The sequence below is a fragment of the Bidens hawaiensis genome, unplaced genomic scaffold, assembly GCF_021521415.1.
Source record: "Bidens hawaiensis isolate Kalapana, Puna unplaced genomic scaffold, B.hawaiensis_p1.1 tig00021032_1, whole genome shotgun sequence".
In the NCBI taxonomy this organism is placed as follows: domain Eukaryota; kingdom Viridiplantae; phylum Streptophyta; class Magnoliopsida; order Asterales; family Asteraceae; genus Bidens; species Bidens hawaiensis.
In genome coordinates, this window is record NW_027493251.1 from 55,350 (window position 1) to 70,918 (window position 15,569).

A 15,569-nucleotide genomic window follows, 5' to 3' on the forward strand; every position below is an offset into this window, starting at 1 on the left:
CCTATGGTCGTTTTTGGTTAAGATTTGACCCGAAAACACGTAAAGTTTGGACCTTTAATTCTAGAAACGTTCAATACAAGGCCTACGGTTTATCTTAAACGAACCGTACATGTTTAAGGGTTTATTAGGTTCGTCCTAGCATCAAGTTCGCTACTTTACGCTTCGTTTAGATCCGATCTATTATCGTTTCAAGTTTCATGGCTAAAAACATGAACTTTAAGATCGAAATCTTACCTTTATGTGTTCGGTTTGCGTGGTTATCTCGTATCTAGCTCGTATATCGAAGATCTAATAATGGTTGGCTTGATTTTTGGTCTCGGATCCCGTTCTCTCTCTCGCGGCCGTGTGAGGTGGAGGATGTGTGTGTTTTTGAGTGTGTAGAGAATAAGATGGAAATGAATGGTGGTTTAGGGTTTAAGGGTGCTTTAAGGAGGTATTTATACCCCTTAAGGCTCATGGACCTAAGGCCCATTACCCTTAATCCATCTTAATTAAGTCCAAGTCCATGATCTCTTCCATATTAGACGTTAGTTAATATTATTAAACGCACGACAATTTAACGCAACTTTCTTTATTTATTATTAGAATATTTAGGATGTTACAAACAGATTGTTATATATATATATATATAGGCAAAAGATCAAATACAAATAAAAAAGCGTACTAAACGTACGAACTGAAGGATTTGACGGTGGCAATTTTGTAATTAAAGGATTATTTCATCCTTCACCTACAACCCATCACTCCCACATCAATTCTGCAATTTCTTTACTAATCGACCTCTCCCTTCTCTAATCGTACCATCACTCCCACATGTCTTCATCGTAGCATCCACCCACAACCCATTAATTGATGAAATCAGTTGAATTTTATGATTCAATTAAAATAGAATTCGATCTTCAAAAAACAGAGCATGACTTTTTTTTCAAGGGATTCAGGTGAAATCAACCAAATTAATCAATTGAAATAACATATGAAGAGAATTGGTCAACTGAAATTAACAGTGTTCGAAATCAACAAAATAAGACTTGTACAAACTAAAATCAATTAGAATTAGGCAATTAATTAATTGTGAAGGTTGAAGAGACGGTATGTAATTAGGCTAAAATCAAACTTCAAGTAGAGTAATTTTTAACTTCAGTGTAATTTTCAGTTTAAAGTAGTGTAATTATCAATTTCAGTTAGAGTAATTATATTACAATTAGAGTAATTTTCAACTTCAAGTAATGTAATTTTCAATTTCAATTAGAGTAATTATCAATTTAAAGTAGAGTAATTATTACAAGTAGTGTAATTGTCAATTTAAAGTAGAGTAATTATATTACAAGTAGAGTAATTTTCAATTTCAAGTAGTGTAATTTTAAATATCTGTTAGAGTAATTATATTACAAGTAGTGTAATTTCAATTTAAAGTAGCTAGAGTAATTATATTATAAGTAGAGTAATTTTCAACTTTAAGTAGCGTAATTTTCAATTTCAATTAGAGTAATTATATTACAAGTAGAGTAATTTCAACTTCAAGTAGTGTAATTTTTAATTTCAATTAGATTAATAAACTTATATATGTAGAGTAATTTATGAAACAAGGGGTTTTATTTGTGGTTCGTTCATCAGTTATAGATTAGTTATTGGTAATTTGTTTGATTTCATAAATACTCTAGTTATATAAATAACTACTCTAGTAGAGTAATTATCATATCTTCTACTACACCTAAACATACTTTAAAACACTAAAACTTTAGAATCTTTAATTGGCTGGTTAGTACATTATGTGGTTTCAATTGAATGATCGGAAACTCAAATTGAAGTGTAGACTCATGATTTTGGTTCTAAAATCAAGTTAATTTGATGAAGATGTTGAGCGATTTTGATGAAAATTGGGAATTAATTAAATTTGATGAAAGATGCCAAGCGATTTTATATGTGAAGGGTGATGGAAGAATCAATTTCTTGTTATTTACAACTATGCCACCGTCCAAATTTCAATTTTTGTTCAGTTCTCACGTTTAGTATGATATTTTACTATGTATGATAACCTTCCCCTATATATATACATATATATATAATGTTTTTCACGGCAACTTAATTTTGTATAGATACATCCTTATTTTTATCTACGTTTCGATATGAATTTTATTAAAACCAAATATGTCATAAAGCGCAAACAAAGCTTTAGTAACTTTATGTTTTGTCAACATCTCATTGCGCTGGGCAGGTTAACGTCGCGCATGCCGTTTACTAGTTTTTATAAATTACTAAACAAAATTAAATTTTATACAAATTTGAATATTTATAACAAGAGACGGCCCTGAGTGACATGGACAAACTGGCAAAACACAAATCATTATTATCAAACGAGCATGCACTCCCGTAATTCCTAGCTCGTTAATAACTAATAATGTTTATTAGATTATTATGTTAACACAACAACACTAAAATCACTATGATAAAACTAAAATTACCAACATTCCTCCCCCATTTTAGTGATATCCATAATTAGCTTACAACAATTCTCACAAAAACACAAACACTATGCATAAATGAAAATGTCATATGGATTGAATTTTCATTTTACTATTTACGCGTTACGAATATTAGATTAAATGGGGTGTCACTATGGATTGAACTCAAGTTATCCATTTTTAATACATGTAGCTAACTACACATGCGTTTCCAAATCCAAATTCTACTTGACAAAATATTTTACTAGTCTGTGTCCCAGTTCTTCAAAGAATATATCAAAGCTAAAGTCTAAAACTTCTTGAAGCGGCTAAACTTCATATTCTTATAGGTATTTCATTATTCTCGCACTGCACTACAAGTTATCAATGAATTAAAAGCTACACTTCAATCTCCTTTATCTTGTAGTCCGAACACATACATTGGAATGATCATACTAAAGTGGTCCAATATCATTATGAAAATTATGAAAACCTTGCCACATTGAATTCAACATCTAAAATTGTATTAGATGAGAACTAGGTGTCTTGACATAAGATATTAAGATGGATTTTAAACCTATCCATATGGCTGATTTGTTGACGAGACATCTTCCTAACCTTTTAGTTAGATCATCAGCTAAAATACTCATAAATTACAAACTCCAAGCACGATAAGCTCCTTAATCATGCTATGTATAATATATAATCGTCTAGACATGCTATTATATACCTGACATAACCCTTAGTCAGCACTATCATACATGATAGATTTTGGTGATATCGGTTTGACCACAATGGAATTTCGTAATACCAATTTCTTAACCACTCAACCACTTATATCAGTTGTTGCAACTGCTAGAAACTCGCATTCCATTGTCAAGTGATGCAAATTCATTCTTTAATTACCTATAAAACCTTCCCTTAAGAGAGAATACACATCCACTTATATATACAACTTGCATCATAATACCCTTCTAAAACTGAAGGAAAACCTGAATAACACAAACTATAATTTGTGGTTGTTTTTAGGTTTTTAAGGAGTCTTTTTACCGCTTCTTCGCGTTGAGCACTTGGCTTACTAGTATATCTGCTCAGCTTACTCACAACATAAGCTATGTGAGACGTTATGCTAATCATATCATACATCAAGCATTTAGTATATTTTGAATACCTTAGTTGACAAATGGAATCACCTTGATTAGACAGAAGGTTGAAATTAGGATATCTAGGAGTACTAACATGGGTACACTCAAACTGATTGAATTCCTTTAATAATTTCTCAATTTAATGAGATCAAGTCATAGCTATACGATTGTTACTCCATTTATGATTATACCTAGGATATCATCAGCCTTCCCCCAAATCTTTCATACCAGTCTTAGAAGACATTAACTTCTTTGTCTTATTAATCACTCAAACCCAAGTAAGATAACAAGGAATTAATCATTTCCTTCAAGTATCTATTTTCCCATTCAGCCACGTCATCTCGTATAAAGAACCATGATTTAGTGTATCATACCAGTAGATTAAAATACACTAACTCATAATACACTCCACCTTTATCGGTACAGAGATTGTTAGTTAAAGCACCTTGACAAAGCTCTACATGTTTAAAGATGTACAAATAGACATAGCAATATCTAGAAGCACCATCTATAAAATTATGACATTTATATTGATACATATCAAAACCATTATTAAGCTCATTTTAGACATATCCTTCAAATGAAATAATTAACAAGACCTAATCTAGCATGCCATAAATTAAAAAATTATCTACCTGCTTTGAGATGATGATGCCATACAAACAGATTCAATAGCAAACGGGACATATAATTTATGAGTATAATTGTGAAATGACTCATTAGTCCATCACTTATGCTTAATAATATATAAATAATAAATAATATAAAGCCTCCATCTACTTATTTGATTCTAACAATTCATACACTGATCGACAGGGTCTTCTAAAAGTGATAAGTTAATTTCCTTTTTAGTTCTATAATGGGATTCAATATATCTTCTCGGTTATATACATCATGCAAATCGCAACTCAAATTTTTTGTTTGTTTTGTAAATTTATATACACACACATATATATATATATATATGCATGCTTAATAAGCAACCCCGAGCCTGAGCTTCATTTATTAAGCTTGAGTTGGCTTGCGAGCCTAAACAAGTCTTATTTATATAAATTTTATTTAATATATTGAGTACCAACTCTTATAATGATTATTTATATAACATTTTTATAAAAATAACTAATAATATAAATTTTGATATTATACAAAAACTATTATTAAAATACATATGTAATGTAGAAACTATAAATGTATATAATATAAACGAGACGAGGTTGAGGTAGAAAAAAGCCTAAGGTTGGGCTTCTATTGGGTCGTTTACACCCTTATATCAAATAACATTTATCTAATGTTTTTGGTGTTAGAAATGGACTTTAAGTGACTTTCAACAAGTTCCCCAGCGAGGTAACCTTTTTCTTTGGACCCGTTTGAGATAAAATGCAAGCCAAATAATGAGCTCGTTTAAAGTAAATGAGATTGCCACTTCCGGTGGGCAACTAACCCTTTTTATTTGACCCGTTTGAGACAAAATATAACCCAAATCATGAGCCTGTTTATAATATAAGTAAATGAAACTGTAACTTCTAGTTGACAATAATGAGCGTGAAACGTATATGAAAGGAAGATATTCTAGCATGAACCGTAAATTAATAATTCAATATATCAAAAGAGAAAGAAATTACTTCTCATGGCTGTTGGGTCGCGTATATCACCCAACAGTGTTTCAGCAGTGTCCAGCCTGTAGGATATATAAAAGTAGGTTAGTTGTAGTTTGCATTAACCGAAAAAAGGGTATTTTTAATACGTAAAAAAATTTTACAAACAGGTTCACTCACAGCAGAAGAGATGAATAGTTTGATGAAATTTTGTGTCAGAAGTCCAAGGGATTTTTCCTTCCTATTATTTTCTGACGGATAAAAATGGAATATCATTTAAAAAACGTATGATATCTAACCTTTGGGTAAAAAATAGTGGGATACTTGTGGATTTGAATTGGGAAAGATGACGTTCTTTTTCCTTTTGAGTCAACTATTGTAACAAGTGAGTTTGTTTTTGGTGTTTGTTTGTTTCTTGTCTAGCTACTTGCTAGTCGAGTTTTGAAGTTTCAATAATATTAGCCGTTCAAAAAAAAATCTAACCATTTCAAAGTTGCGATTTGCATGATGTATATAACCGAGAAGATATATTGAATCCCATTATAGAACTAAAAAGGAAGTTAACTTATCACTTTTAGAAGACCCTGTCGATCAGTGTATGAATTGTTAGAATCAAATAAGTAGATGGAGGCTTAATATTATTTATTATTTATATATTATTAAGCATAAGTGATGGACGAATGAGTCATTTCACAATTATACTCATAAATTACATGTCCCGTTTGCTATTGAATCTGTTTGTATGGCATCATCATCTCAAAGCAGGTAGATAATTTTTTAATTTATGGCATGCTAGATTAGGTCTTGTTAATTATTTCATTTGAAGGATATGTCTAAAATGAGCTTAATAATGGTTTTGATATGTATCAATATAAATGTCATAATTTTATAGATGGTGCTTCTAGATATTGCTATGTCTATTTGTACATCTTTAAACATGTAGAGCTTTGTCAAGGTGCTTTAACTAACAATCTCTGTACCGATAAAGGTGGAGTGTATTATGAGTTAGTGTATTTTAATCTACTGGTATGATACACTAAATCATGGTTCTTTATACGAGATGACGTGGCTGAATGGGAAAATAGATACTTGAAGGAAATGATTAATTCCTTGTTATCTTATTTGGGTTTGAGTGATTAATAAGACAAAGAAGTTAATGTCTTCTAAGACTGGTATGAAAGATTTGGGGGAAGGCTGATGATATCCTAGGTATAATCATAAATGGAGTAACAATCGTATAGCTATGACTTGATCTCATTAAATTGAGAAATTATTAAAGGAATTCAATCAGTTTGAGTGTACCCATGTTAGTACTCCTAGATATCCTAATTTCAACCTTCTGTCTAATCAAGGTGATTCCATTTGTCAACTAAGGTATTCAAAATATACTAAATGCTTGATGTATGATATGATTAGCATAACGTCTCACATAGCTTATGTTGTGAGTAAGCTGAGCAGATATACTAGTAAGCCAAGTGCTCAACGCGAAGAAGCGGTAAAAAGACTCCTTAAAAACCTAAAAACAACCACAAATTATAGTTTGTGTTATTCAGGTTTTCCTTCAGTTTTAGAAGGGTATTATGATGCAAGTTGTACATATAAGTGGATGTGTATTCTCTTTTAAGGGAAGGTTTTTATAGGTAATTAAAGAATGAATTTGCATCACTTGACAATGGAATGCGAGTTTCTAGCAGTTGCAACAACTGATATAAGTGGTTGAGTGGTTAAGAAATTGGTATTACGAAATTCCATTGTGGTCAAACCGATATCACCAAAATCTATCATGTATGATAGTGCTGACTAAGGGTTATGTCAGGTATATAATAGCATGTCTAGACGATTATATATTATACATAGCATGATTAAGGAGCTTATCATGCTTGGAGTTTGTAATTTATGAGTATTTTAGCTGATGATCTAACTAAAAGGTTAGGAAGATGTCTCGTCAACAAATCAGCCATATGGATAGGTTTAAAATCCATCTTAATATCTTATGTCAAGACACCTAGTTCTCATCTAATACAATTTTAGATGTTGAATTCAATGTGGCAAGGTTTTCATAATGATATTGGACCACTTTAGTATGATCATTCCAATGTATGTGTTCGGACTACAAGATAAAGGAGATTGAAGTGTAGCTTTTAATTCATTGATAACTTGTAGTGTAGTGCGAGAATAATGAAATACCTATAAGAATATGAAGTTTAGCCGCTTCAAGAAGTTTTAGACTTTAGCTTTGATATATTCTTTGAAGAACTGGGACACAGACTAGTAAAATATTTTGTCAAGTAGAATTTGGATTTGGAAACGCATGTGTAGTTAGCTACATGTATTAAAAATGGATAACTTGAGTTCAATCCATAGTGACACCCCATTTAATCTAATATTCGTAACGCGTAAATAGTAAAATGAAAATTCAATCCATATGACATTTTCATTTATGCATAGTGTTTGTGTTTTTGTGAGAATTGTTGTAAGCTAATTATGGATATCACTAAAATGGGGGAGGAATGTTGGTAATTTTAGTTTTATCATAGTGATTTTAGTGTTGTTGTGTTAACTTAATAATCTAATAAACATTATTAGTTATTAACGAGCTAGGAATTACGGGAGTGCATGCTCGTTTGATAATAATGATTTGTGTTTTGCCAGTTTGTCCATGGATATAGGGCCTCAATCTAAAATATAGGTTTGTATTATGGGTTTTTGAAAGTCGTTTTTTATAGAATTAATAACTCAGTTATTAGCCACAAGTTAAGAAGGAACGTCATGTACCAATTATCACTGCATATCATCCATATACTATAATTCATGGATACTCTTTATCACAAAAAAAGGCCTCAACGTTTTAGTTAATTTTAGGCCTTCGGATACGTTGAGCCGCCCCTGATGTCACTACTTAATTAATTGGGTTTACAATTAATAGAGATGGCTTGTTTAATTATAATGAGCTTGGTGGATTAATATTGTATTTCCAAATAAATGAGATGGGCTTGGGATCCGGTTGGACTTGGGTCCGGTTTATTTATCAATTGATAAGGATCTTAGGCTTTTTAATATTGAGATTGGAATATTCAATTGAGAAAGATAGTTTATATAAGAAAACCATCAACAAAACGAAGGAGATTAGGTTATACGCACGGTACAGTTTTTCTCACATTTTCAACATACAAATTTGTTCTTCACCAAATTCTTGGTCTTATCAGATTAAGCATTGAATGTACTCTCAAATAGTTTAATTTGAAAATGTTTTACACGATTCCAAGAAAATCCAAGTTGCAATATTCAATTTATCGTCACAGTGTTCATACGAGGTATACTACAATATTTGGGTACGTTTATTTTATAGCCGCAAACAAATAGCTGGCAAGTGATATTATTCATTAAACTATTAAAAAGCAGATGTTGTTTCATACAACACATAAGCTACAGGAATCAGGTACTCGAAACCAACCAAATCAAGTCTAGAGAATCATAAGAATTCCAAGATATATTTTATTATATAATCAAGCTTAGAGAGTTAAGAGGCATAATGATAATTAAACTTATGATCACATCGTCGTACTGTTTGGAATTCCCTTCCCAGTAACTCCTTCGCTAGGGGGATAGAGTAGAGTGTAAGGTACTTTCGCTGGTCCAGTCCGATTCTTCAACTTTTTGTCATTGTTCATTGCTACAATTTTCTTCTCAATCTCTTTCAGCTTCTTCCCAAATCTCTGGAACGCGTTCAAAGGTTCTGCATCCAGTGTCCAGTCAGGACACTCCCTTTGTCCAAGATACACCTCATCCGATGAATGTCTTGACAATAACTCGATCAATGCAATGCCAAGAACCATTTATAGTTGAGGAGTGATGGTGTTCAAGAAAACATTATCAGGATTTGCTTTAAGTTCATCATACTCAGGAGTGTTTGGCTTGGGCATAAATCTTCGACTAATGGTTGGACGATTTGGGGCGTAACCTGCATAAGGATATTGACCATAGTTAACAGCTGCATGAAGTGCTGATGCAATCCATATGAATGTAGTGCAAATGTCAATCAGCTCTTGACAAGAATTCATTTCCGGCCACCATTCTTCATGTTTCTTGTCACCATGTCCCTCTTCTCGTAGTTCCTTCCACCATGATTGAAGTTCCTTGTCGTTTTTAATCGTATCATCACTGGTGTAGTAGAATTTACAGTAGTCTTCTACCCAAGATTTGATTGCTAACCAAATCTCTAGCCCGTCAACCGCATATGGATAATCCTCAATTAGTAGTCTAAGTCCATGAGGTGAATTTGAATCCTCAACTACCATGCCCCTGTGTGTTAAATATACAATCAAATTCAAACATAAATATAAGAATATCAAAGTATGTTCACTAACTAAAATTATTTAAGTGTCTTTAAGATTTCATGTAGTTGATTCAAAAGTTAGCATATTCTTACATGCACCAACTAGATAATGACTTTTATATTTCATGTAGTTAGATATTTAATAAGAGAGCACGACCAATGAATACTTTTCTAAATTCACAATTTTGTTTTTGTAATAATTCCCTAATTTTCTGACTTCTATTTTTATTCTAAAACATGAGAATGAGACATGTTAATAACTTACAAGCTTGGCTCATTTAGTCTCTAACTTAATATCTATTACGTCGATTAGCAATTTCAAGATTTGATGTTACCGTTTACAAACAGTAAGATGAAAGGCAATAATATATAGAAATTAGTACTGATTACTTCCATAAGATCTGTATAAACTCCTAAATAAAATAATTAACTACTACAAGTAGAAATATATTGTAACTCTTAATTACTATGTTTTTGACAGATAAATACCTCTTCACAAGATCCACTGGGAGTGCTTGATCAGGGAACGCCCAATCCTTATAAAACACAGAAGACAATTCCATAGAATATTTTCCAGGAAACACAGTTTTCTCTAGAATACCTCCACCATTGATCAGAATCTGCCGCGCCAAAGCGTTGATATTCATCGTATCACGGAAATGAGGGTAGAGAAGCTTATAGATCGGATGGAGTACACTTAGTTGCCTAGTTGCTGCAATCACAAATGGCTCAACAACTGCATGTGTGTTCAACCTGTGAACCATATTTGTTAAAATTAAAAAAATATGAACACGACTAATGGTGTATCCTAAAGCGGTGTATATATGTGATTTAGAAATGTACCAGTGACTAACGAGCTGATGAACCCCAGAATCGTTAACAGCTACATATGCTTTCGCCAACTGCCAAACTGCACCTTCTACTCCATTTTCAGCAGGGGTGTATACATTACTAACCGCGCCCAAAGTATCTGCTTCAGGATGTGGCAAGCTTAACTCGATTGCTAATGGGTTTAAAGTTCCATCATTTTGTAAGAAGAGCAATGTTCGTGAAGCGTAAATCTTGCTTGTAGTTTCATTTATTCGCCTCAAGTTCGGCATCAAGGAATCATGATGATCCAGTATAAACAACCTATTGGCTGTTAGTGCCTGTATAGCAGGAATTTAAAGCAAATGATGAGTCAATTTACTGATTTAACAAATGCATAAGATTAAAATGCATGTATTTGTAAGTGATGGCACCTCCTCTACTTTCAAACCATGTAGGTTTTCCTTGATGTGGTGTGATTTTATTGAACTGTTTTGGTTGCCATAGACTTGCACATCCAGCTTGCTTGTAGGCGGGAACTCCTGCCAAAAGATAGAACATATATGAACATATTTTAATGGTTGCTTGGATCAAAATATCATACATAACGCGAAGGACGAATGTTACTTTTAGAAGACGAATTTTAACAGGGTTCACTCCAGCCAGCATTTCTCTTGCAAATTCCTCATCGGTCCTCCAAGCGAACTTATCCTCTGAGAAAACATGCAAATTTAGTCCTTTTGTTTATTAGAAATCTTGACAAATAGTAGGAAATATTAATCTCTCAATGTGAGAACTGTATAATTTCTTGATTTAGAATGGGTTACCTTTGATTACTTGTGGTTTTGGGAATTTGGCAACTCCTGTATTATCTGTTTCTAGAAATGTTTTAAGCAATTCCAACGGAATGCTTTTCCGAATGCGATCTAAAGGGCCTTCTGGCAGCTTGAACCCCCCTTCATAAAGATTCACAACATCTTCAAATGAGTCGAAGTCATCATGAGTACTATCGAACAGTGCCTCAAACTCAGGGACAAGGAATTGAACGATAGATTTAAGTCCATAACCAAGAAAATCAGACAACTTTAAGTGTCCAAATCGCTCGTCTCTTGGAACATAAATGTTTAAGCTCCTAACAAGTGGCAACCTGCTCTCCGTTCTAGGATCTAACCCATTGATCAAAGGTTAACATCAGTTTACAAAACAAACCTATAGTATAATGGCTACTAATTTCATAATTACCTGATTTGGTTGGTGGTCTACCAGTTCTACCCCTACGGGGATACGGGTACTCTGAAGACCCTCCTAGAACTGGGTGAGCATCGTCAACGTATAATCATAAACTCTGTCCCATTCTTCAAGCATCCCAGTCCCATCTCCTCGCAAGATTTGGAGCTCCTCTTCTCTATATGAACGTAGAATCTCGGGTGTCTCGCTAGGAAGATACGCCTGCCAGATCAATGTGATACAAATTAAGAACATATGTAATATTATGGTACACTTAATATTATGTACGTGATGTACCTTATTGTTGAAGAAAACACGGTCTTTTTTGTAACGTTTCGCAGGGTAAACCCATGAATTACACACAAAATGGACTTCACCATGACCGGGAACATCTTCAAGTGTGAGGGTCTTAAGGTAAAATTCACTATGGTGATGATTTTGGACAACAAATGCCCCTGGCACTTCCATTTCTTCATCCCATTCAAATGATACTTTATATGATGATTCTCCAACTGTCAAGGGGGCAATAGTTGTAATCCAGTCTTCCAGTATCGCAGGCTTCCCTACTTTTCCTCTCAACAATCCTTCTGCAAAAGTAATTATCCATGTTTAACATTTTGATTGTCACAAAAGATAGGGAATATGATATAGAATGATAAAAGTGAGTTGTAACTTGTAAGCCAAAAAAAAAAAAAACAACTTTATATGTTACAACAAACATCAAATATTATGAAAAAAAATGTAGAAATGCATCTCTTACCAAACCATAACTGTAGTGTATTTGGGTTGCTGACAGTTTTTTGTCTTGTATTTTACATCGAATTCTCACACTATTTTGTAGCTTCCATATAAGTCATTTTGAATGTTATGTTCTTTCTGTATACGCCAATTATATTTCTACTTGTAGTAGTAAATTATTTAGAAGTTTATACACATCTTTAGGAAGTAATCAGTATTAATTTCTGCATATATGCAAGTCAAGTTTTGTGTTAAAGCCATTTTTGTCTTAAAGCTTGTATATGATGATTGATACACTAAAGGGCTTCCGGCTTTGTGTTTTGTCATGTATAGTGAGTTGGTCATTTGATAAAAATCAAAATAGGTTTTTTTGATATCGTATGTCAATTAGATTCTAAAAGTTAAATTTTGTTAGTGTTTTTTAGGATTAGACTTAATTAGTTTAAACTTAAAATCACCAAAACACGAGGACTCAAATAGACATATGGACAAAGAGGAGAGATGATGAAGTATGAATGAAGGTCAAAGTTGTTTTTAAACACTTCGATCTTTCATCAGTGACATGTGTGGTGTAAGAGCATTCACATTTCATCCCTAATCCCGTTTTCAAATTTAAGGGATATAAAACACATCTACATCCTATTCTCCATGATCACCATCTCCGTCCCCATAAAAGTATAAAGTTTTTGTAAAAAAATTATTACATTTTTATATATAAAGATAAAGAGAGAGATAAATGCTTACATGGACTTATGGACACTAGTTTGGTTTTATAAATTAAATATTGCAATATAATTTCTAAAAAAGTTTGCCGAAGTGACCTTTAAATCTGTTCATGCTTCTCATTTTCTTATCTTGTTTTAATATATTCTTAAATATAATTATAAATTATATATTAAATTTCTACTACCGCTACCACATTAATGTATTACCAACGTGATGCTTACTTTTCAAACTTCACTGTCAAAAGTCACGACATCAAGTTGTACATATGTGTAATTGATTTGAAATTACTAAGATTCACAATAATTAAAAAACACACAAAAAAAATTTGAAGGAAACTATCCTAAAAGTCTGGTTTTAAACCAATTGAATAATAACTTTGTCACTTGAATGCGGACTAACAAAATATATGTTCAAAATATACCTTCTGAAGACTAACTAAATAATGTAATGTTTCCAATATGTAGGGTGAATTCTATCCTCATCCTCTCCCAATCCTTCGTTCCCTCACCTATTTCTTTTTATTTTCTTTAAATTAGGTTTATGAACAACGAAAAACATGAATTTGAAGAGCTCTTCATTTCATACAAGAAGATTGTATATATGATGATGACAAATACTCACAAAAAGCTATATATGCAAATGGATGGTTGTACGGACGATTAAGGAAACTCACAAAAAGCTACTCGATTCAGTTTTTAAGAAGTTGGGTTTACTCGGGTTACCCGAAATTTGCTAACTCCTAATTGCAAGTTCGGTTTTAAGCTTTTAGCCAATAACCAAAATGACTTAAAGTAACCTCAAGAAGGTGGTCTAAATGTTTAGTTAAGCTTGAAGCTAACCTGATAATTGATGATCAATATGACTTGCAGTACTAATAAGCTGCAGTGTGACATTTTTTCCAACAAGCTCATGAACTCGATCCAAAACCGATGCACTCAAGTCTTCAACATCCAACAGATTCTTCTTTATTAAAACTACTCTTCCTCTGATCGTCTTCATTTTCTTCCTTGCGCCTGATGAGCAAAGCTTGAGGAGTACTTGCATCATTGTATGCATTATTATTATATGGTGTCCGACTGAGTTATATAAAATACAAAATTAAATGAAAGCATTAAAGAGGACACCAAACCCTAATTAATATTATTGCTGTGTGGACAAAAACAGGTTTTTGTTAATTTCACGTATTTAATTCTACTATTCTAGCAATATGTACGTAGTATTGTTTTATTTACTTACGAAATAAGATAGCGTTTGGTATGCAGGAATGACAGTGGGAATGAAATGATTCATTACGTGAGAATGAAGAAAGTAGTGTTTGGTTGCTTAATGAAATAAAATCATCCATTACACATGGAATTTCATTCCATCAAACCATTCCTTTCCACCCTTTCTTTTTTTCATTCCATTCATTCTTCACCCTACTTTCTCAACACCACTACCACCACCACTACCGTCGCCACCACCACCACCACCTGACCACCACTGTCGCCGTCGCCACCACCAGCGCTACCATCGCCACCTGACCATAACCGCCACCACCACTGTCGCTGCCTGACCACCACCTCTGTCGCCGCCACCCTACCACCGCCACCCCTACCCCTACCCCCACCACCACAACCACCCCACCTGACAGTCACCACCACAACCACCCCACCTGACAGTCACCACCACCATTTTCGTCGCCAGAGCTACAATATCACCGTCACCATTTCAAGCTTTTTGTTATTTTTATTAAAAAATATATATATATTAGGATAGGAATATTTTATTATTTTCATTTCATTCCTATAATTTTTTATTTTTTTAATACATGCATACCAAAGAATTCAATTCAAGTAACTTTTTTCTTCTGTCATGATTAGGAACATTTATTTTTCAATCGAAAGTGATGTGTATATATTTTCTTTTCTTTATGCGCTCCAAAATATATGTTCGTTATATGTTATATGATGAATATAAAGAAGAAAAGTTAATTATGCCAGAGAAAGGTTTACCAAAAATCAATAACTATTATAATTTTTAGTTAGTTTAATTATGCCATTCTATTTTTCTCCTAAGGGGTGTTCAAGAAAACCAAACTCCAAACCAAAACAAAAAACATGGATCGGAGTCCTTAATTGGGTAATCAGTTCGGATTCGGATATGAAAACTCTTAAAATTACTTAGACTATATAGATATCTTTTTAACCCAAATAAGCAAGCAACAATTTTGTTAGTATAATTTTTTTTAGTAATATAACTTAATCACGCATTAGATATCATAAACTAGGAGACTAATTGTTGTGCCTTTCAAAAAAAAAAGGAGACTAATTGTTGTGTGGAAAAAAAAAGTTAACTTTTTAATGTTACGCGTTCTAATTATTCTCGCAATATGTAGTAATAGGGAGCAAAAAAAGCATGTAATGATATCTGTTGTGTTAATAGTTCTTAAGTTATTACCAAAAAACCATTTTACGTGTTTGTTAAGAAGAAATGTCAATAAATGCTAAATTTCGTACGTGTTTACGCAAAAGAATTGGACCACAAGGAAATAGCTACTTTCGTTTTTCATAAT

The 15,569-nt window shown here is 32.8% G+C and overlaps 1 pseudogene across 1 annotated transcript; it reads right to left on the bottom strand.

Annotated features, from left to right (window-relative positions):
- Nucleotides 1-8,629: 8,629 nt before the first annotated feature.
- Nucleotides 8,630-14,174, bottom strand: LOC143562542 (putative linoleate 9S-lipoxygenase 5; annotated as a pseudogene). The gene is made up of 9 exons (XR_013140498.1): nt 13,855-14,174; nt 11,849-12,138; nt 11,567-11,773; nt 11,152-11,490; nt 10,952-11,037; nt 10,759-10,866; nt 10,361-10,665; nt 10,007-10,270; nt 8,630-9,483 (listed from the first exon to the last, which is right to left on the bottom strand). The product of XR_013140498.1 is annotated as a putative linoleate 9S-lipoxygenase 5 (transcript).
- Between the last annotated feature and the right edge of the window lie 1,395 nt (nt 14,175-15,569).